This window comes from Salmo salar, chromosome 05 (genome assembly GCF_965601325.2).
Source record: "Salmo salar chromosome 05, fSalSal1, whole genome shotgun sequence".
NCBI classification, from domain to species: Eukaryota; Metazoa; Chordata; class Actinopteri; order Salmoniformes; family Salmonidae; genus Salmo; species Salmo salar.
The window spans coordinates 56505359-56528415 of record NC_138295.1 but is presented as its reverse complement, the minus strand read 5'-3'; the positions used below and the strand labels follow the sequence as shown (position 1 = coordinate 56528415).

General features: G+C 45.4%; 1 protein-coding gene across 1 annotated transcript in view; it reads left to right on the top strand.

Annotated features, from left to right (window-relative positions):
- Positions 1-23057, top strand: part of LOC106605146 (mannosyl-oligosaccharide 1,2-alpha-mannosidase IA) — a 202591-nt gene that overhangs the window by 16531 nt on the left and 163003 nt on the right. The gene's annotated exons all lie outside the window — the stretch shown is intronic.

Here is a 23057-nt window from a genome sequence, read left to right as displayed (position 1 = left end):
CTCTGACTTCATTTGCTCTGTGAACTCATGAATAGTTCATTGTGAGTGTGAGTAAAGCGGAGAGCTCTGGCTTTAGGCCACGTCTTCCTCTCCTCCTCTCTCCCATCCTTGTGCATCTCTCCCTTTGTCCCTTTACTGCTAAATAGTAATTTCCCCTCTTCTCTCCCAACCTCCCTCCTAGACTCCTTCCCTCTGCTGGGGAGTGGTAGCCAACTATCATACTTGAGTAAAAGTAAAGATACCTTAATAGAAAATGACTCAAGTAAAAGTCCCCCCAGTAAAATTCTACTTGAGTAAAAGTATAAAAGTATTTGGTTTAAAATATACTTATGTATCAAAAGTAAAAGTATAAATCATTTCAAATTCCTTATAAAAATAATAAAAAATTGTTTTATTTATTTTTATTTACTGATAGCCAGGGGCACACGCCAACATTCAGACATCATTTACAAACGAAGCATGTGTGTTTAGTGAGTCCGCTAGATCAGAGGTAGTAGGGATGACCAGGGATGTTCAGTTGATACTGTAAGCGTGTGAATTGGACTATTTTCCTGTCCTGCTAAGCATTCAAATGTAACAAGTACTTTTGGGTGAAAAAAAAGTACAATATTTTCTTAAGGAATGTAGTAAAAGTAGTCAAAAATATACATTGTAAAGTAAAGTACAGATATCTCAAAAAACGACTTAAGTAGTACTTTAAAGTATTTTTTACTTAAGTACTTTACACCACTGCCGCTGGGACAGCTGATCAGACTAACTGACTGTACTGGATGTGCCAGTTCCCCCAGAGCACTGACGTGTCACTAGTTTGCCTTTGAAGGAATGACAGAGGGATGAGATTCTCTCTTCTTACACTTCTGCCTTCTCACAGCACTACCTGATGAAATACACGCACGCACGCACGCACACACGCACACACACACACACACACACACACACACACACACACACACACACACACACACCTAGAGGGACTCACTATAATCGTTGCGATAATGCAGTGCTCTCTCTCATCACTGCATCTTTCGACCAAGTCAATTCCCACTGATGATGATGACACAGGCTATAATTATTCTCATGGCCTCTGATGGCATAATGATGGCTGTAGCAGGCTGTTCTGATGTTTCATATCTACAGGAGATGACGGGATAGCCTAGCTTGGTGTACGCCTCAGGGCCCAATCTCTCTGTATTTGCCATCCTTGTGTAGATCCACTGTTTGTTTAATAACTCACTTTTTGTCTCTGGAAGGTCTTGTAAAGGTCAAGACCAAGGGCATTTGAGGCCCTGATATTTTTTAAGGCACTTTGCTCTTGAGGAATGTGCCCTTGTCCTGACACAGTAGTAGTCTATAGACTTTGCCTTTGGCCTTGATGAATGGTTATTGACACAGTAGTGGTTGTTCCCTATAGAGATTGCTTGAATTGGAGAGAACGTCTTCATTAGTAGAGAGGGAGGAGGGTCTAGTGGGCGGACCGGCTGTCGTAGAGCCCTGTTACCATGGGGTTGAGCTCGTCCTATAAGGGTCACGCACCAGCGCCTAGCAGCCAATGGCACGGTGGCAACTCAGAAGGGTTTGACAAGAGTTCATCAGACCCATATTTCTCGTGTGCTGTCTCTAAGTTCCAGCTGGCACCATTATGTCCATGAACATGGCTGTGTTACGATGAAACCGTTCCCCATTTCCCACCGTTATTGAATTCCCAGCGTGTCCCTAGAGTGTCTTAAACCCTCGCCGTGTCAGTCTGTCCCCTAACTTTCACCCCCCTCTCTCCCTCAACCCCTTCTCTCTCACCCTTCCCTCCCTCACACCCTTCCCCTGACTCCCCCTCCGGTTAGAGGATGCAGCAGAATCAGCCCTTTTTATTCCACTTAACATTTGAACACGGTGCTTAATGCACCATCCCCTCGGGGTACCTGCAGTCTACTGACATGCATTAGCATAAACAGAGGGGGGTTCTTCTACAGTAAATGCTCTAAACAGCCAGAACAGGCAGCCTTTTGAATCGTCTTTAATGGGGTGAGTGGCTCTCAACTCTCATGTGATTGCAGGGTGATTTATTGTGCGCCACACTCAGTTTATATACATATACTACATAGTACATACATATACAAGTACTCATGGGCAAGCAAGCACCCACATGCACATTTTATATAGGGCTGCATTTTATATAGGCCTACCACATGCGCGCGCGCGCACACACACACACACACACACTCCACACACCTCATCCCAAAGCTTTTGGAATACATTAGCAGTGCATGGCTCCTGATTAAGGGGAAGCAGTTTTCCCAGTCTTTCTCTCCCTTCGCCTCACCTCCAGGCACTGCTGTGGAAGATGGGTAATTAGTAGTGTGGCAAGAGTGGATTTACATCCCACTGTGTCCTCTCTCGGATCTCATCTCCTACTGTAATTTTCAATAGGTGTCGCTGGCTAATTTCCATAAGCTATAGAGACATCAATGAGCTGGGCTAGGCTATGAAGACTCAAACTAGCCCTGTGTGACAGATAAGAGTCTTAGCTACTCTTCAGCAAATTGCTGAAAGGAGGGCTTTTTTTCAAAAGACCCAAGAAGAGCCAACCCTTGTTTTTCAGGGTTGTCTGTTTTGATGAGGGGTCACTCTCTATTTCCTGTGTCTCAAACAGGAAACAGGAAGCTGGCTCAGCTGTCGCTCTATAGAGCAGAGAGGTTATCAGTAGCAGGCCTCAGCCCTGTGGCCTGTGGTTTCTCACTGTAATCCATCTGCAGGCCCCAGCTCAGACGCATCAGGGTGAAAGTTCATATGGCGCCCAGCCACGCAAACATATAAGCGGAGCCACAGGAACCAGAGCCACAACATCCTGGGAACATGTGGCCTGACCCGACTGCCTTGTTATTGACGCCTCCTAGGGAGGGCTCCCGATTGGCCCTCTTGGCCCCTGGAAAATGCGCCCGAAGCAACCAGGTTCTTGTATTGGACGCCTCTTGAAGCTGGGAAGGAAAACAATCGAGATTTATGACTCATGTGAGGTCACTGCTCTTTCCCTGCAGATGCTCTCTCACTATGCTATCCCCTCACTTCCTCCCTCGCATTTGCCACAATCCTCCAATACGAAGCTCCCTTCTCCTCGTCCTCTCCTGTCTTCCAACCTCTTCCATGGTGCTGTAGTTGAAATCAACGCTCTTGCTCTGTACTCTCGGAGAGCTGAGAAACACACAAAACTCCAGGTCCATTATCCCCGACATTCCAATGAGCACCTTTTGCCGCGAGTTGAAAGGCATGAAATGTACACCATTCTGACTTTCCCGAAACATTTAGAGCTAAAAGGGGAACGTTTGGGGGTTTATTGAAAGGGTGCATTTCAGTGCAGCCAAGCGTTTTTCCTTCCCTCTTACAGTGGAGCTGTCAGATAGAGTGTACACAAGAGTCTTGGTATTATGATTGCCAGATCAAGTGAAGCATTCTTAAGTGAGGCACATGCAACCAGCGGGAGGTGTGTGTCTGTTTGATGCCGCCCCCCTTCAGAGGTAGTAGGAGTCATACTCTGGGGCTGAGCATGCTGGGAGGCTGACAGGCCTTGTTCTCTCTGCCTTGCTCTGCCTCTTGTGTCTGAGACACAGTCTCCCCCTCAGGGGCCCCCTTCAGATTACAGCTAAATACAGTACACACATTGTGTGTGTGTGTGTGTCTGTACATGCATGTGTGTGTGTTTGTGTGTGTTTATTTGTTTTAGTCTTTGTCCAATAGAAAAAATGTGTTCTCTCCTTACCTTCTTTGCCCCGTAGCCTTAATTTGTCCCAAAATGTACACCACTTCAACTGAATATTGCCGGAAAAAGCTGTTTCCTGAACATCCCCACCGAATGATAAAGCAGGTCTGTCTGACGTCTAACCTCCCCGTCCCCAATGTTTTTTAAACTCTTCATCGCTCTAGCACGTCTCCCATCTATTTCGCCCCACATTCACTCTCCTTCATATTGGACCTCGGAGTGTTCAAATGTGTAGCTCTTGCAAGACCTGAGGAGGAACAAACAACAAGCAGGAAAAGCGCCCTGGGATCAATAAGGCAATTTTCGTGCAGGTCAGCTGCTGACACACCGGTTATTTACACTGGGGGGGGGGGGTAGACATATTACCCTGCTTACCTAACTCCATCAGTACCTTTTGATCATGATGAACAGCTCCCGTGGTGTCCAACCACAGGCAGACATGCCCCCATCCCAGTCCCCTGCCTCGGTCCTGCACTGGGCCGCCAAATTGCATTTTCTTTGCCTACAGGCTGGAGGGAATGTTTGTGTGTTGAGTGTGGTGTGGAATGTTCGTGTTTGGTGCTGTTGTAACATGTAGGTCTACTTCTGTGTGGAAGGTCGTGGATGGGCCGTGTGGTGGAATTATTGGGATCAAAAGGAGAGACTTTTTCGATTTCTTCAAACCAATCAAACTTTATTATTTAATTACTGCAGTAATGGAGCTGGTCGGTCATCACCCCTGGAGGTGATCACTGAGAACTCAACGAGCGGGTTTGAGCCACAGCATTTTATAGCAAAGTCCATCCTCCTGGATGTTCATGACAAACAACAGATGTATGGAATGAATCACAAGGTTAACATTTGTATGAAAGATACTAGTGTCTGGCCCTGGAGTCATCTCTCCCGTTTACCATATAGAACAGTGTCAGTGCTTCTCCTCTGGAATGCGGTATCCCCAAAGACGTCGTACATCTCCTGTCCGTGTTCGATCTCCCAGAGGCCCACGTTCAGTTCACACAGACACAATAGAGTTATAAGAACCCTCTATTCTGTTGCATAAAACAACCATTTGTTGCAATAAAAGTATCATAACATAATTGAGCAATTTTACTCTCACAGCCGAAACAACAAATACAGGAATAGCCTACAACAGAGGAACATCTTGATATTTTGGGGTACCTATTGGTAGCATTTTACACCTTATTCTCCTCCTACATCGCTGTAAACATTAGACCCTCTGAGTGTCATTCTAGTTGACTTTGCCACCAATGTTGTGGCAGAAGTAAAACCCTCAGAAAGATAATGTTACCCATGTCATGATTCCCCGGAGGCTGGCATGGGAGCAGATATGGCCTGCAGGCCATTCACCCAGGGGAGCGGGACGTGTGTGGGACAGCTGTCTCGGGGCTGAGCTAATCCCTCTGATCCCTGCGTTGAGCTCAGCTTCCCACTGGAACTAAGGAGGGATGCTAACAGGGCTAGCCTAGCATTAGAGAGCAGGACTCTAACATCAAGACTAGCCTATAGCCTGAGGGAAGGCGATAGCTACATTAGGGAAGCCTACAGCTTGCCTAGGTTGAGAATGAGGCTCTGAAACAGAGTTAACCTAGGTTGAGAATGAGGCTCTGAAACAGAGTTAACCTAGGTTGAGAATGAGGCTCTGAAACAGAGTTAACCTAGGTTGAAGGTGGGACACTAACAGGGCTAGCCTACCTTTAGAGAACATAATTCTAAGTGTAAGCCTGAGGGAAGGAGATACTAAAATCAAATTAAATAAAATGTTATTTGTCACATATGCGCCGAATACAATAGGTTTAGACTTTACCGTGAACTGCTTACTTACAAACCTTTTCCCAACAATGCAGAGTTAAAAAGTAAGAAAATTTTGAAAAAAATCAAACTAGTAACACAATAAAATAACAACAATGAGGCTATAAACAGCGACTACCGGTACCGAGTCAATGTGCAGGGGTACGAGGTAGTTGAGGTACAGTAATTGAGGTAATATGTACATGCAGGTAGGGGTAAAAGTGACCAGGCAATCAGGATGGATAATTAACAGAGTAACAGCAGTGTGTGTGTGTGTGTGTGTGTGTAGAATCCAGTGAGTGTGCATTGAGCCAGTGCAAAAAAAAAAGGGTGTCAATGCAAATAGTCCAGTAACCATTTGATTAACTGTTTAGCAGTCTCATGGCATGGGGAGGTAGAAGCTGTTCTCTTGCCGTGAGGTAGCAGAGAGAACAGTCTATGACTTTGGTGGCTGGAGTCTTTGAGAATCTTTAGGGCCTTCCTTTGACACCGTCTGCTATAGAGGTCCTGGATGGCTGGGAGCTCAGCCCCAGTGATGTACTGGGCCGCATGCACTACCCTCTGTGGCCAATCATTTGCCATACCAAGCGGTGATGCAGCCAGTCAAGATGCTCTCAGTGGTTCAGTTGTAGACCTTTTTAAGGATCTGAGGGCCCTTGCCAAGTCTTTGCAGCCTCCTGAGGACTTCATGACTGTGTTGGTGTGTTTGGACTATGATAGCTCCCATCCAGAACGACCCACAGGAGCAATCAGGGTCAAGTATCCCGCTCAAGGGTGCATCGACAGATCTCCCACCCAGTCGACTCAGGGACCCGAACCAGCGACCTCTAAGCCACTGTCCTAATGCTCCCAACTGCCAGGCTACCTGCCGCCCCCAACCATCCAAGACCCCCTACAGTCCCCCCTGAAAACCTCCCCTTCCATTCCCCATCCCCAAACCCCCCCATCTCCACCCCCTCCAAGCCACCAACCCCATCTAACCCAACCAAACAACTACCCAGCCGATGTGCCAATGAAAAACAGACAAGAACAAAGGAAAAAAACAACAAAACTAAAATGTAAAACAAAAGACATCAAGGACAATAAAAAAACCAGCAAGGCCAGCTATATGTGTGGCACTATTTACGTGTGCCTGTGTTCGTGTGAGCTCTTGCGTGGCATCAGCCTCAGGCAAACCATAATTTTACCCCTCACTCAGCAACTTCACTCCCACTCATCTCCAGTTCCACATTCCAACCCTCAGTTTCCCTCCTCCCAACCCTCAGTTTCCCTCCTCCCATCCCACCTATCTCTGCAGGCCACCATCTTCGGATATCTATGCTGTTGAATGCTGAGCCGTAGTCAATGAACACCATTCTCACGTAGGTGTTCCTTTTGTCCAGGTGGGAAAGGGCAGAGTGGAGTAGAATAGAGATTGCATCATTTGTGGATCTATTGGGGCAGTATGCGAATTGGAGTGGGTCCAGGGTTTCTGGGATGATGGTGTTGATGTGAGCCATGACCAGCCTTTCAAAACATTTCATGGCTACAGATGGGAGTGCTACGGAGATTTAGACAGGGACTATGGTGGTCTGCTTGAAACGTGTAGGTATTACAGACTGGGTCAGAGAGAGTTTGAAAATGTCAGTGAAGACACTTGCCAGCTGGTCAGGGCATGCTCTTGAGTACACATCCTGGTAATCCGTCTGAATGTTAACCTCTTTAAAGGTTTTACTCACGTCGGCTTTGGAGAACGTGATCACACAGTCATCAGGAACAGCTGGTGCTCTCATGCATATTTCAGTGTTGTTTGCGTCGAAGCGAGCATAGAAGTCATTTAACTCGTCTGGTAGGCTCACGTCACTGGGGAGCCCGTGGCTGGGTTTCCCTTTGTAATCCGTGATAGTTTGCAAGCCCTGCCACACAAGCGAGCGTCAGAGCCGGTGTATTAGGCTTCGATCTTGATCCTGTATTGACACTTTGCCTTTTTGATGGTTCGTCGGAAGGTTTAGCAGGATTTCTTATAAGCGTCCGGATTAGTGTCCCTCTCCTTGAAAGCTGCAGCTCTAGTCTTTAGTTCAGTGCGAATGTTGCCTGCAATCGATGGCTTCTGGTTGGGAAATGTACAAACGGTCACTGTGGGGACTACATAGTCAATGCACTTATTAATGATGCCGGTGACTGATGTGGTAATCTCCTCAATGTTATCGGATGAATCACAGAACATATTCCAGTCTGTGCTATTGAAACAGTCCTGTAGCTTATTATCCGCTTCATCGGACCACTTCTGTATTGAGCGTGTAACTTGTACTTCCTGTTTGAGTTTTTGCTTGTAAGCAGGATTCCGGAGGATAGAGTTATGGTCAGATTTTCCAAATGGAGGCAGAGGGAACGCTTTGTATGCATCTCTGTGTCTGGAGTAAAGGTTAGGACTGTATTGAGGATGGGACACAAATTCAGAGTTAGCCTAACTTCAGGGTGGTAAACTAACAGGCTAGCCTAGCTTTAGAGTGGGGATAGGACTAGCCTGTAGTCGTAGGGAAGGAGGTACAGCTAGATTAAGGCTGTATTGAGGATGAAGCGCTAACTCAGTTAGCTTAGCTTCAGGGTGGGATGCTAACAGGCACATCTATTACATTTAGGGCTGTCCCTGACCAAAAGAAAATCTTGGTCGACCGAGAGTTGTCTGTTCTTTCAACCAATCGATTGGTTGAAATGTTAAAACGTATATTTTTCCATGTATAGACACATCCTATGTGTTTTAATCAATTCAACTATATGCACTGAGCTTGTCTGATGCTTTAAGGGCACTGTTTGATTAAATAATTAAGACACATAAATGACTAGAGGGAGTCCGACTGCAATTGATTTGATTGTGCCGGGTCAGGCTCAGACTTGCTGCGCTGTGTAAAACAAATGACATCGAGTGACTGTGTGTCTAGCACCCGTTGTCTCTCTCTCCTCCCTGCTGCAGAAACCACCACAGAACATCAACAGGGTTTATCGCGCCGTCCGTGTTGCTGAAGCTGGAACATAATTACAGCCATTTCTGACTGAAAAGTTCTGTTACCTAAATCCCTCATTTGTTTAGGAAAAACATTCCCTATTCCCTTAACCCTTGCTCTCTTTACGTGACACATGTATGCATCGACTGCATGTGACTAATAGGGCCTGACCTATAGCATATCATAATCTCATTCATAAATTAGTTATAACAAACTCCGAACACCATAACAATTTATAATTTTGACAGCAAAATCAATGCAGAGGACGTAAAAAAAAAACTTGAAACTGGTTGTTCAGGAGGTAAAGGGGAAATCAGATGTGTGGATTAAATTTGACTGGAGATCAAGAAAAAGAAGGGAAGGAGCAAGTGCCGTGTGCATATTATGTGTGCCAAACAGGTGCTGTTAGATTACAATATCATTTTTCTGACCATTTGGAGCAATGTAAACAACGGAAAATTAATTATAGGCGTACCAGAGAGTCGCTTTTCGTTTTTGTAAAGCCTTTATTACAGCAGTGACTAAAAACAGTTGCGTTCATTCGTGAATGCAATTAGCGAAATGGAGCGATTTATTTATTGTTTAAGCTAATTATTCAGGGACCTCTTTGTTGTTTTATTTCAAAACTCAAATGCTTGATTGCATTTCAAATCATGAATGACTTGTATGCTGTGTGATGACATGAATGAATGAATGAATGAATGATTGATTTATACAGTAGACTTTGTAAGTATTGAAATATAGGCCTAAGTAAGTTACGGTATTTATTTTATTTTATTTAACCTATATTTAGCTAGGCAAGTCAGTTAATAAGAACAAATTCGTATTTTACAATGATGGTCTACCCCAAGCCAAACCCTCCCCTAACCCGGATGACACTGGGCCAATTGTGCGCCGCCCTGTGGGACTCCCGATCACGGCCGGTTGTGATACAGCCCGGTATAGAACCAGGGTCTGTAGTGGCGCCTCAAGCGCTTAGATGCAGTGCCTTAGACTACTGCACCACTCGGTATTAAGACTAAACAGGATGCGCTCTTTGGCCTTGAGCTCAATAGTGGTTATACAAGGCTGCTATACTAAGCCTACTAATGATAATTACATGACTTATTATTATAATGAGGATCATAATAATACTCATAGTAATAATAACAATAAGAAGGAGATCAAGAAAAAGGAAGGTTGTTATTATGAACAGTAAACTACACAAAGTAAATGATAAGTAATACCAAAGAGGCTGTTGTGTAAAGCCTTTATTACAGCACTGCAAAGGATAAAAACGGCCAAATTCGTGAAATTGTTTATCCGACATGTTGTGGTTTGCTGAGGCTTGGTGCTCACAGAATCAGCCTCAAACAGGCAGGATCTGTCTCATTTCTGTAGATACATGTGGATGATTTATAAAGCCAGCGAATTTAACAGTTAGGCTATTGATTATTGACCTAATTAAGTTGGGGTTTCCTCACTTTTCTTAGGCAATTAATGCAAGGGCTGTTTTCTCATCTCCTAACTCCTCTGCTGCCTCCGCCGCATTGTTCTTAACACCAATTTGCTGGTTAACTTTGCTATTGTGCACGTAGCAACATGGTCTAGGAAAAGGCGGCAATTTAACAGTACATTGATGTTTCAGAACCGCGGACAGCCACCACTATCAAACTCACATTTGTTATAAAATCATATTAATTGTGTTAGTGTTGCGCCATTGTCCTTAACCGTATACAATTTCAGTAGTACATGTCTTAGAGTGATGGACTGTACCATCCCCACGGCCTCCACAATGGATTAGTCCACTCAGCCAGGCGCAAATCAGACAGGTGTCTTGTACGCCATGAAAACAATTATTTTTTTGCTACTGCTCGACTAAAGAAATCTCGGTCGACCAACAACCTATCGACCAAACAATCGACCAGTCGACTAAATGGGGTCAGGCCTAATTCAATTGGATTGTCTGGTCTTGGAAAGGCATTCTGGTACGCTGTGTTTGACTGGTCCCGAGCTGGAAATGCCACAGAGAGCAACAATGACAAATTCCTAATGGATTAATCAAGGCATGCAGGAGTGAGAGTGGCGTGGACCACTTGGCGTTTTTTGGTTTGTGTCCTACCGTGGGCTGACATTGCTGGGATGACATTTGGCTGTTCGGGGGGGGGGGGTGAGCATGCTGTGTTTCTCATTCTCTGGATTTATTTTAATGAGGTAGCACACCACGATGGATTACTACGCCGGGATATAGACCCGCTCCTGTTGCTGTGGGGATATTGGAATCCTCAGAGGACACTGAGTTCAGCAGGAGATTTATGTGCAGCTCATGATTTACTACAGCTGTGAATTGGTTCTTAGGTAGTACGAGTTGTAAGAAATATTAGGTGTCTCAAATTTCCCCCCATCACGAAGCTCGTTGTAACTCCTAAAAGATCCAAGTTTACCCGAGCGCATCTACAATGCAAATTACGAACATCAGTGCTGTTTTGGATGACCTAACTGTGATGATGTATTTTAAATGGAACTAAAGCATGCAACGCACTTCACTATGCGTATAGACCTACAGTATTTTTGCTACTACATTCTACCCATGTACTCCGACTGGTGATGGGATTGTTCAGCAATCGCATCACGTCATAACGCTCACGTTAAGTGGTCTGGCTGCCAGATGTCAATTATGCTATTTCCACCAGATACACAGAGAGCTCGACTGATACCGTAGGGGGGGATACGGATTTCTTCAATGTGCCTCAGGTATGTAAGCTCATCCCTTAAGCTATAGTGAAGAGAAACACCAGGCATGCTAGTGGAAAGTAGACATGCGTGACGAGTCTAACGACTGTCTATGCATCTACAATGGAGACATCGGACGATATGGAGGCTCCATCTGATTACGTTGTGGCGCCGCCCGAGCCGGGTGTCCTCCCCACAATCTGACCCATCTCTTTCCCCAATTATCGCAGTAGGCTGGTGGCCTATTTGCTTGTTGAGGCGCACAGGGATGGCACGCTCCGCTAGGCGAGGACGCCCGGCGAGGCCTTGTGTAGGAGGAGCAGGGAACGAATGCGGATTCGCTTTATCTCTGTGGCTGGATGGGTCTTAGCCAGGCTAGGTACTCTGCAGTGCTACATTTCCAAGGTTGTGTCCCAAATGGCAGCCTCTTCCCTACATTGTTTGCGACTGTTGACCAGGGCCCATAGGGTTATAGTTGAAACGAGTGCACCAGGTAGGGAATAGGGTGCCAGTTGGGACGTAAGTCAAGTGTAATTAGGATGTCTGATGATCAGCGCTGATTTATTGTTTCGTCTCTCATAATGCAGGCTGTCCGTCTTGTGCTTTTTTTTTTTCTGGGGCCTTGTTTTTCTTAGAGGATCATATCTCATTGCGAATTTAATTGCTTGCGTCTGTCAAGTGGAATCACTTGAGTCATTTGTTTTTGTGTGAGCGCATAAGACTGCGTGTGTATATCCTTTGGTTAAGGTGTGTCAGTGGGTGCGGTGTACCCGGTGTAGGTTAGGACTATGTACCTGTATACAAACGTATCTCGTTAGTATGATGTATGGGTTTGTGTGTATATGAGCTCTCTGTCGTTCCCCTTTCCACCCGTAGCGCAAATTATGCATGAACTATCTGTGTAAATGCATAATAAAGTCGACAGTCCATATCTATCTCAGAAAGAAGCATCCACATAGCAGGGAGAGAGATGCTGTAGTATGGGAATCGCTGCAGTGGTATAAGACAGTGTCTCCCACCAAGAGAGATAAATACAGAGAGGGAGATGAGGGGATGGTGATGTGGGGGGTGGTTGAAATCATATTTGGGAGAAAAGAGTAAACATGAGTGTCTAGTGATCTGTGCTCTGAGAGAGAAGAGAAGGTAATAACACCATGAGCCTTAGTCTGTCTTCTGTAAAGCACTATCACATTCTTTGTGCTTCACTATAAAGACATTACTGGGTGGTATGGGGTATGAATGAATAAGTCTGCCTTTTGTTTTGTCCAAGTCTGAGACAGAATCCTAACCCCCCCCCCCCCGCCCAGCGCCCCATAGATGAAGAACCCCAAAGAAAAACAAAGAGAGCCATTGTTTTTGGACAGCTAGCATACCCCTCAAGAAAAGCAAAACAGCGCTAGGGGAGGCCTCAAAGTCTCAAAGCAGAGCTGACATCCAATAGGGTGAATTACAACCTAGTTATTAGAGCAAAGGATTCTGGGATGGAGAATGGAGGGGGTTACGCACTCACAGACAGACATGGAGTCTTTTCATTTGGGAGAGAACAGTGTCACTCTTTGTTATTGTTGGAGGTCACAGATGCACGCTGTGGATGAGGACCATTGTATTGGGCAGAGGGAGCAGGGGGGGAATGGATGGCACCATCACCACCACTGAGGGGCTGGGGACAGGCTAGTGACAGGCAGGGCGGGCTTAGAGCCGTCCCCATGGTCTCACTGTGACAGACATGCCTGGGTGACATCACTGCTTCCTTGTCCCCTACCCTGCTGTGTGCCAGTTAAACAGCCCCAACCTCTACCAGTCTCCAGGGTAGTATTCATTAGGCACCCAAACGGACTGAAACAGGGAGGGACTACCTGGACTCGTCCAATAACAAAGTCTTACTTCTGTTGTCATTTGCAAAACCTTTTGCTGTGGTGGGCTATAATGAATACGGACCAGGCCTTTGCGTCTCACAGAAAGGCATCAGAGTATCGTCTGTTGACATGGGGCCTGCTCTAGACACAGCCCAGTGAGAAACAGGGTGTTGTGTGGCCGATGATAAGGCATGTTGTTTGCCATTATGTACACCCACCGATTATCTCTCCGTGGCACAGACTGTCATGTATCACAGTTTCCCACGTCCTGTCTGTCTGAATCGTCCACTCGTCATGACTTCCAGTCACATCTCTCTTTGTCTAATCTAGGGATTGATGGAGGTTATTTTAAAGGACACTTAACGACTGCCGCTCTCGGCTGGGTTATGAAGAACCCTTGTGTGTGAGTACACATCTGAAAGAGGTCAACTGTATGCCGTGGATTCATCACAGGATCTGAGTACCTGAGTCCGCTCTCACATGTCACTGTCAGACCGTCTCATCCCCAACCCCGATGAGATTGAATGGCCTCTCTGATTGGTGGTCGGTGATGATGTCTCTTGTCGTCCGTCTCCAATTTCAAGGAGAACGTCGCCCGTAGCGTCCGTTTCCTCTGACCTTGAAATCATTACCATAGAAAGCACTTCCCCCGAATCTTCAACAAAGACAAGGCAATTTTCTCTGATTGCCTCTCCCTCTCTCTGTGTCCTTGGTAACTGGAGTGAAATGGAGCCTCAATAGAGCCTCAATGTCTTTGTGTGTACATTGAGTTATTCAGCTTGGCACCAATGGAACATTGACTTCGAGTTTACAGTAAACCCAATGGAGTCTGTAATACTGTTCGGAGTTCAATAAAGTTGCAATGTGATTTTTGACCCGCCGACTGAGACACCAGGTCATGAGGATGTCCAGTAAGCCGGTACCAGACTGGTCTCTTTGAGATTAGATGATGTTGGCCATGGTTTAAAGCAGTCATCTTGCCTTAGGGTTTATCTCTTGAAATGTCAAGAGGGATGCGCATTGGCAATAAAGTCGACAGCAGCTAATAAACATATTTTCCAACGATCAGAGGCTTGTGTCGGGTGCCGTGTGGAATCACATGTTGGACTGCAAATGGACACAGGCACGTTTGACGCCCCTCGTCTAAACATTGGTGTTACAACGGTATTAGAATACCCTTGCGTCTCCCTCCCTATTCTTTGCTTCAGGCTACTATAAATAAAATAAAACATTCTTAAGCCTCAGGCATTTTTTAAAAATAATAGTTTAGATGTCTGTTTTATCTCCTCTTAGAAAAGCAGAACCTTTTTTTTTCCTAGCGCTCAGTCAAACTTCAGCTTCCCCTTTCTTGTTAACTGCTGATCTCACACTGAACTATCCAGCAGCGGAGTATGAGGAAGTAACCGCAGTTTTGTGCCGTTTTTGGAGTTATTGGAGCCAATCAGAAAAGACTATATCAACTTTTGCTTCTGTTACCGAGGATAAGAAGTAATCTAATACATTCACGCTTATTTCTGTTCCTATGAGATAATCATTTTCAACTAATAATGACCAAAGCTGCTATACTCTGTGGGGATCACTAATTCACACTCGTCACAAGACCTTGACACCTGCATCTCTCTAAACTCTTCCCTGGCTAAACTTCTTGACCTCAAGTCCCCTTTGTTACACCAGTGCTTAGCTTGCCATTGCAACGTGGTGTAGTGCAGAATGAAGGAGGGCCTTGTCATTGTCAGAGACGGTCCCCAGGCAGTGTCTGATAGTTCCCTTAGTTTAGGAGGTGGATGGTTGACTGACATCTTATTATGGGAACATGTTTCCTTCTTACAGGTCTCTTATTCAACAAAGAGGATGATAAGAGAAAATGTCTGTCTAGACCTTAACACTCGGTATGTGACCCAAGTAACACTCATTCATACTGCTCACCTTATCTTGAATGGGGATCTAGGTCCTAGATCTAGGACCAGTTTTTGAATGGGGATCTAGGTCCTAGATCTAGGACCAGTTTTTGAATGGGGATCTAGGTCCTAGATCTAGGACCAGTTTTTCGAACCCTCCATTCTAACCCTAATCATTTCAGAGAGGAAAAAGCTAAACACCACCCAAGATCAGTACGCAGGGAAAGACTCGATCTTAGGGATGTTGTCTATCTCCTCTTTAAATCACATGAAGACGCAGAGGATCAACATGGAACATTAACAGTTAAAGAGTCACGAAACACATCATTCATTGACCCCCCCCCCCCCCCCCCCCCATTTAAATCTGTATCACTCTGTTTCTTTTAGCTCCTCTGTGCGTCTCACACACTCCGACTCCGGGCCCCGAATTATGAAGCCAATGTCTTCCTTGCAGAAACATGTGCATGTCTGTGTGAGAGTATTTGAGGTGCCTATCACGTCTGTTAAACAGGTGCATGAGGTGCATCTCTGTCTTTATTTTTGAGGAATAGAGCGATCTCTGGACTATTAAACCGGATGTGTAATCCAGGTGCGGAACTTTGGTTTTAGAAGTTGGGGGGCACAACCTGGCCGTCCTTTTGCGTAAATCCAGCCCTCTAAAACCGCTAAACAGCCTGCCGAGGCGTCCGCATGGTCCTAAAGCACACCGGTGCTGCTTTTTGTATCACAGTGAAATATATATTTTTTTTAAACGAAATTACGTGAAAATTCCACGCCTGGTTCAATCTCTGCATGTCTATGTGTTTCAATATGTGTGAAATACATCCAGTCAATGCTATTCAGTCACCTAGGTCTAAATTCAAACATAGAACCAGTTCTATACATACCTAAATACAGCACATTCTAAACATGGAATGTTGAGAAATAAACAAAAATGAGTAGAGAGTGGTCCGGACTAGTGAAATCACTGGGTCTTGAAGCTCATTTTTGAAAAATGTATAATCTTGGATAGCAGAAGCAATTGTAGTCTAGTCTTGGGGTTGTTGCAACCAAAACTGAATTACAAATCAACATTGGTGCCAAACATCCAAACATTATAACACATTATAGCTCTTTTAGATTGTGATGTCATCATATTCAAATGTTATTTTGTTCTTATCAATAGAATCACCATCGCAATGAAATAGAATGGATTTCAAATCCACAAGTCGCTCTTATCAACCATCACATTCTAAATTCAAACGTTATATCAACTTTACTTTGGTTGATTTTGTGCTTTTATGATTTAGAATTGCATGACAATGAAAAATGGTGAAATGAATGGATGTGATGTGTAACATGTAAAGTCAGTTGCACATTGAACTCACTAACACTGGCGGAGTTGCAACAATAACCCAGATATGTTGTGATATTCAATTGGCCATGCACACACACGCACACACACGCTCTCCCTTCCTCTGTGGACCCAGGAGCTCTTCTAGCATTGTATCTTCAGACAGTGAGATGGCTCTATCGGTCTTGCATGGCCGCCCCCATCACAAAGCATGACAAATGAGGACGGCCTCTCTCTCATTACCTGTACGGTAATCACTGTGCAGCTAACAAGAGAACAACAGCTCTGGACTGTTATTGACACAATTTATGTCACGCCAGCCACTCTACATACAAGTACTTCCATCCTGTGCAGAGGAATGGCCTGCAGAGATGGGTATCTGCCGTCTTACGGGCTCCTGACCAATGCTGCTATTTTGTGTTTATTTTACGCTGATCTCAACTTTCTTTGTACATAATATTTACGCCATCATTTCCTATGACCGAAAACAGCTCATGGGCATCGGAACAGTGATCACTAACCTCGATTTTAATAAAAATGTCTACTTTAACGAGTCGGCAGCTGTGGATGTACTGCTCATCCCGGACCAGGCCCTAATCCCCAGGACTCAAAAGAGGAAGAGCAAGAGAGGCAAACGAGCGGACTCCCTGATGAGACTACGTCGATGACTAAATAGACCGCTTCTACCCTCCGTTCTACTGGCGAACGTGCAATCACTAGAGAACAAACTGGACGAGCTCCGTTCAAGACTATCCTGTCAATGGGATCTGAAGAACTGTAATATCCTATGTTTCTCTGTGTCTTGGCTGAACAAGGACGTGGATAATATACAGTACATCTAGCTGGTTTTTCTGTGCAAGGTCAAGACCGAACGACAGCTTCGAGTAAGGTTAAGGCTGGTGTGGGAAATATCATTACACTCGGGTAAAGTCATTTTTTTTCTCGAGAAATATCGGTAAAAATGTTCAGAACCCTCGTAGGACTCTCGTAAGACATCATAGTAAAATGGGAGGATCTATTGCAAAAGTAAATAGCAAAATGGCATTATACTGGGAAAGATGGATTCATCAGTGGACATCAGAAGGGTTAGAGTTAAGATCAGAATTAATGGTGGATTGGCCGCTGTGGGTCAAAACCCAGCACTTGAAGAAAGAGGAAATAAGGAATATATGTATAATTATTTAACTACAGGTCCTGTTGATGTGAGTGAAATAGCTGTCAGTAGCATTAGAAGTATTGTTGTCCACTAGTTTACTCCAATTAGGGTAGGGATGGTAGGGTAGGGGATAAATGTAAATATGGAACATTAGAAAATGATGCAAACAATTGAACCGATATAACCTACAATCTATCTGCAATATTAAAGCTTATCTACTCATGATAAGCTGCAGACCATACTATTTACCAAGAGAGTTTTCATAAATGTTCATAAAAAATGTTCGTAGCTGTCTATTTACCACCACAAACCACTACTGGCACTAACACCACACTCATCGAGCTGTATAGGGCCATAAGCAAAAAAGTAAATGCACATCCAGAGGCAGCGCTGTTAGTGGCCGGTGATTTTAATGCAGCGAAACTGTTGTACTTTCATTTTTACCGGCATGTCACCTGTGCAACTAGAGGCGAAAAAAACTCTAGATCGCCTTAATTACACACACAGAAATGCACATAAAGCTCTCCCTTGCTGTTAATTTGGCAATTCTGACCATAACTCTATCCTCCTGATTCCTGCTTACAGTGGGGGTTTGTATTATTTGATTTACACAACATGCCTACCACTTTGAAGATGCAAAATAATTGTTTATTGTGAAATAAACAAGACATTACACAAAAAACTGAAAACATGAGCGTGCATAACTATTCACCCCCCCGAAGTCAATACTTTGTAGAGACACATTTTGCAGCAATTACGGCTGCAAGTCTCTTCGGGTATGTCTCTATAAGCTTGGCACATCTAGCCACTGAGATTTTTGCCCATTCTTCAAGGCAAAAGTGCTCCAGCTCCTTCAAGTTTGATGGGTTCCGCTGGTGTACAGCAATCTTTAAGTCATACCACAGATTGGTATGGGCTTTGACCAGGCCATTCCAAGACATTTAAATGTTTCCCCTTAAACCACTCAAGTGGTTTTTTATTTATTTATTTATTTATTTTTTACTAGGCAAGTCAGTTGAGAACAAATTCTTATTTTCAATGACAGCCTAGAAACAGTGGGTTAACTGCCTTGTTCAGGGGCAGAACAACATATTTTTACCTTGTCAGCTCAGGAATTCAATCTTACAACCTTCCAGTTACTAGTCCAACACTCTAACCACTAGGCTACCTGCCGCCCCAGTGTTGCTTTAGCAGTATAATTAGGGTCATTTTCCTGCTGGAAGGTGAATCTCCATCCCAGTCTCAAATCTCTGGAAGACTGAAACAGGTTTCCCTCAAGAATTTCCCTGTATGTAGCACCATCCATTATTCCTTCAATTCTGACCAGTTTCCCAGTCCCTGCTGATGGAAACCATCCCCACAGCATGATGCTGCCACCACCATGCTTCACTGTGGGGATAGTGTTCTCGGGGTGATGAGAGGTGTTAGATTTGCACCAGACATATCGTTTTCCTTGATTGCCAAAAAGCTAAATGTTTGTCTAATCTGACCAGAGTACCTTCTTCCATATGTTTGTGGAGCCTCCCACTTGCCTTTTGGCGAACACCGAACGTGTTTGCTTATTTCTTTCTTTAAGCTATGGCTTTTTTCTGGCCACTCTTCCATAAAGCCCAGCTCTGTGGAGTGTGTTGCTTAAAGTGGTCCTATGGACAGATACTCCGATCTCCGCTGTGGAGCTTTGCAGCTCCTTCAGGGTTATCTTTGGTCTCTTTGTTGACTCTCTGATTAATGCCCTCCTTGCCTGGTCCATGAGTTTTGGTGGGTGGCCCTCTCATGGCAGGTTTGTTGTGGTGCCATATTCTTTCCATTTTTCAATAATGGATTTAATGGTGCTCCGTGGGATGTTCAAAGTTTCTGATAATTTGTTTTTAACCCAACCCTGATCTGTACTTCTCTACAACTTTGTCCCTGACCTGTTTGGAGAGCTCCTTGGTCTTCATGGTGCCGCTTGCTTGGTGGTGCCCCTTGCTTAGTGGTGCTGCAGACTCTGGGGCCTTTCAGAGTCTGCAACACAGGTATACTGAGATATATATACTGAGATCATGTGACACTTCATCCCCACAGTATCGGCCCCACATATCCTAACCAGAAGCCATGGATTACAGGCGACATCCGCACCGAGCTAAAGGCTAGAGCTGCTACTTTAAAGGAGTGGGACACTAATCCGGACACTTATAGGAAATCCCCCTACAACCTTCGACGAGCCATCAAACAGTCAAAACGTCAATACAAGACTAAGACCGAATCCTAATACTCCGGCTCTGATACTCTTCGGTTGTGGCAAGGCTTGCAAACTATCACGGATTACAAAGGAAAAACCAGCCGCGAGCTGTCCAGTGACGCGAGCCTACCAGACAAGCTAAATTCCTTCTATGTACGCTTCAAAGCAATACAGCACTAGCTGTTCCGGACGACTGTGTGGTCTCGCGCTCCATAGCCGCTATGAGTAAGACCTTTAAACAGGTTAATATTCACAAGTCCGTGGGGCCAGACGGATTACCAGGATGTATACTCAGAGTATGCGCTGACCAGCTGGCAAGTGTCTTCAACCTCTCCCTGACCCAGTCTGTAATACCTACATGTTTCAAGCAGACCACCATAGTCCCTGTGCCCAATAACGCCAAGGTAACCTGTCGCATACCGCCCTGACAGATCCACAGATGACGCAATCTCTATTGTACTCCACACTGGACAAAAAGGAACACCTACGTGAGAATGCTGTTCATTGACTATAGCTCAGGGTTCAATACCATAGTGCCCTCCAAGCTCATCACTAAGCTCAGGGCAATGGGACTGAACACCTCCCTCTGTAACTGGATCCTGGACTTCCTGACTGGCCACCCCCAGGTGGTGAGGGTAGGCAACAACACATCTGCCACGCTGACACAGGGGCCCCTCAGGGGTGCGAGCTTAGTCCCCTCCTGTACTCTCCTGTTCACCCACTACTGCGTGGCCGCACACGACTCCACCACATCACTAAGTTTGCTGATGTCATGACAGTGGTTGGCCTGATCACTGATGACGATGAGGCAGCCTGTAGGGAGGAGATCAGTGACAACAACCTCTCCATCAACGTCAGCAAGACAAAGGAGCTGATCGTGGACTACAGGAAACGGAGGGCCGAGCACATCCCCATCCACATCGACGGGGCTGTAGTGGAGCGGGTCGAGACCTTCAAGTTCCTCTGCGTCCACGTCACTAAGGAATTATCATGGTCCACACACACCAACACAGTCATGAGGAAGGCACAATAACACCTCTTCCCCCTCAGGAGGCTGAAAAGATTTGTCATGGGCCCTCAGATCCTCAAAAAGTTGTACAGCTGCACCATTGCGAGCATCTTGACTGGCTGCCTCACTGCTTGGTATGGCAACTGCTTGGCATCCGACCACAAGGCGCTACAAGGTAGTGGGGCCGAGCTTCACTGGGGCCGGGCTCCCTGTCGTCCGTATAGAAAACATTACAGCTCTTTCCATGACATAGACTGACTAGGTGAATCCAGATAAAAGCTATGATCTCTTATTGATGTCACTTGTTAAATCCACTTCGAAAGTGTTCCTAATGTTTGGTATACCTCAATTTCCTCGTACCCCTGCACATCAACTGGGTACTGGTACCCCATGTATATATTGCCAAGTTATCGTTACTCATTTTGTATTTCTTCTTCGTATTACAGTTTTTCTATTATTTCTCTTTTTCTCTCTCTCTGCGTTGTTGGGAAGGGCATTTCACTGTTAGTCTACAGCCGTTGTTTACGAAGCATGTGACGAATACAATTTGGTTTGAATGTAATTGGTCAATTATTGACCTCTTGCTGGTTTCGATTGCACTCTTGTGCTGTAGAACATATTATAGATCAAGCCACTTTCAATTTCAATACACGCACGCACGCAAACACACACACACACACACACACACACACACACACACACACACACACACACACACTCACACTCTCTAACTCGTGGATGCAGTCATACATCATGATTGCCAGACACCGGGGTTGTGGTGAAGGTTGGTGTGTTGTCTGGGCCTGAAATACTCATGTATCGTGGGGTTTGTGCTCAGCCCCAGTTCCCAAGGGGAGCCCCACGATAGAGTGAGATAAGAGCCCCACCGAGGAGCACCGTTCTGGGCTTGGCAGCCGCTGCTGCTGCCTTGTCCTCCATGCTCCCCCCGCAGGCCTGTTTGTGGAGCTTCAATGACAGAGCTAACGTTGGCATGACTGAGCATGTGAGAAACAGAGCATTACAAAGCACTGAGTCAACACCTCGGTGAATGGAGCAACTCTGGGGTGAACTGAGGGTCATTTAGCATACACCATCACTCTTACGTAGGCTTTTTTGACAAACTGTTACGGCAGAATAGCCTGGTTAATGGACTGTTGCTTTGCCCCATTCAGGCTTTTCACAAACGGACGGTGTCAGCAATCTCTGAGCGACACAGACAAACCATTAACAAGAGTTTTTGTTCAAACCTGCCTCTTTAAGCTACGGAACTACGGCAGTTTTTTGTGTGTGTTTTTGCAGATCGTCAGTCGTTGTCCAGAGGAGAGTGTGTGATGTTGAGAGTGTGTGTGTGGGGGGGGGGGGGGGGGAGTGTGTGTCTGTGTGTGTGTTTTGAGGGGACGGTGGAGGGTTTGGGGATTTTCGGTGCCTCCTGGTATTCAGAAGTCTTGGTTGGAGGCTCGGCTTGTCACAATGATTAGTTATACAGGCAGATGTGGTTGGCCGGTGAGTTGCGTAATTTGTCCCACATGTAAAGTGTGCGTGTGCGTGCGTGTGCGTGTGCGTGTGCGTGCGTGTGTGTGTGCGTGCGTGCGTGCGTGCGTGCGTGCGTGCGTGCGTGCGTGCGCAGGGCTGAGCACTCATCTGGAAGCATTTTTTTCTCTCTAAAATCCCCAGTGCTTCATTTTTTCCTGCTTTGTTCCCATCAGCTCTGCTGCTTTATAAAAAAATTGAATTTACAGTCTCAGATGGGAGGGTTGTCTGACGTTAGGAGAGCTGGAATAATTCCTGGACTTTCCTAAGTTGTTGAGACACTTCTTGGAGTCAGTTGTAGACGTTTCGTAGGCAATGTTTTCTTCCCTAAGGTCACAACCCTAGAAATGTTTTCTAACTGCTGACTCAGCAGTGGCTTAATGGAGTCTCTCTCTCTCTCCTCCCTCCCTCCCTCCCTCCCTCCCTCCCTCAGATGAAGATGCATTATCACTGTTCACTGTGAAAAATAGAAAAGATGGCTTCAATTTTGCGAGTTGCCGCGATCGCAAAAAGCTGGAATTTGCATTTAGCAGGGAACAACCAAAAAAACTCGGACTTTAACATCTCTGTTATCTTCCACGTCCTCCCTCCTCCTCTCTCCCTCTTTATGGCTTTAAATGCAGCTTCTTTTTTCGCTCTCCCTCATCTGGAGTTGATTGTGAACGACAGGAGTGAAAGCCAGAGCAGGGTGAATGTCAATAGCCCCATTAAATGCTGTTTGGTAGAGAGGTGACACAAGTCACCTGTTTGTGTGTGTGTGTGTGTTTGCGGTAATATACAGACTTTGTCAAATCGTTGTGTTGGCCTACATTGAGTCGT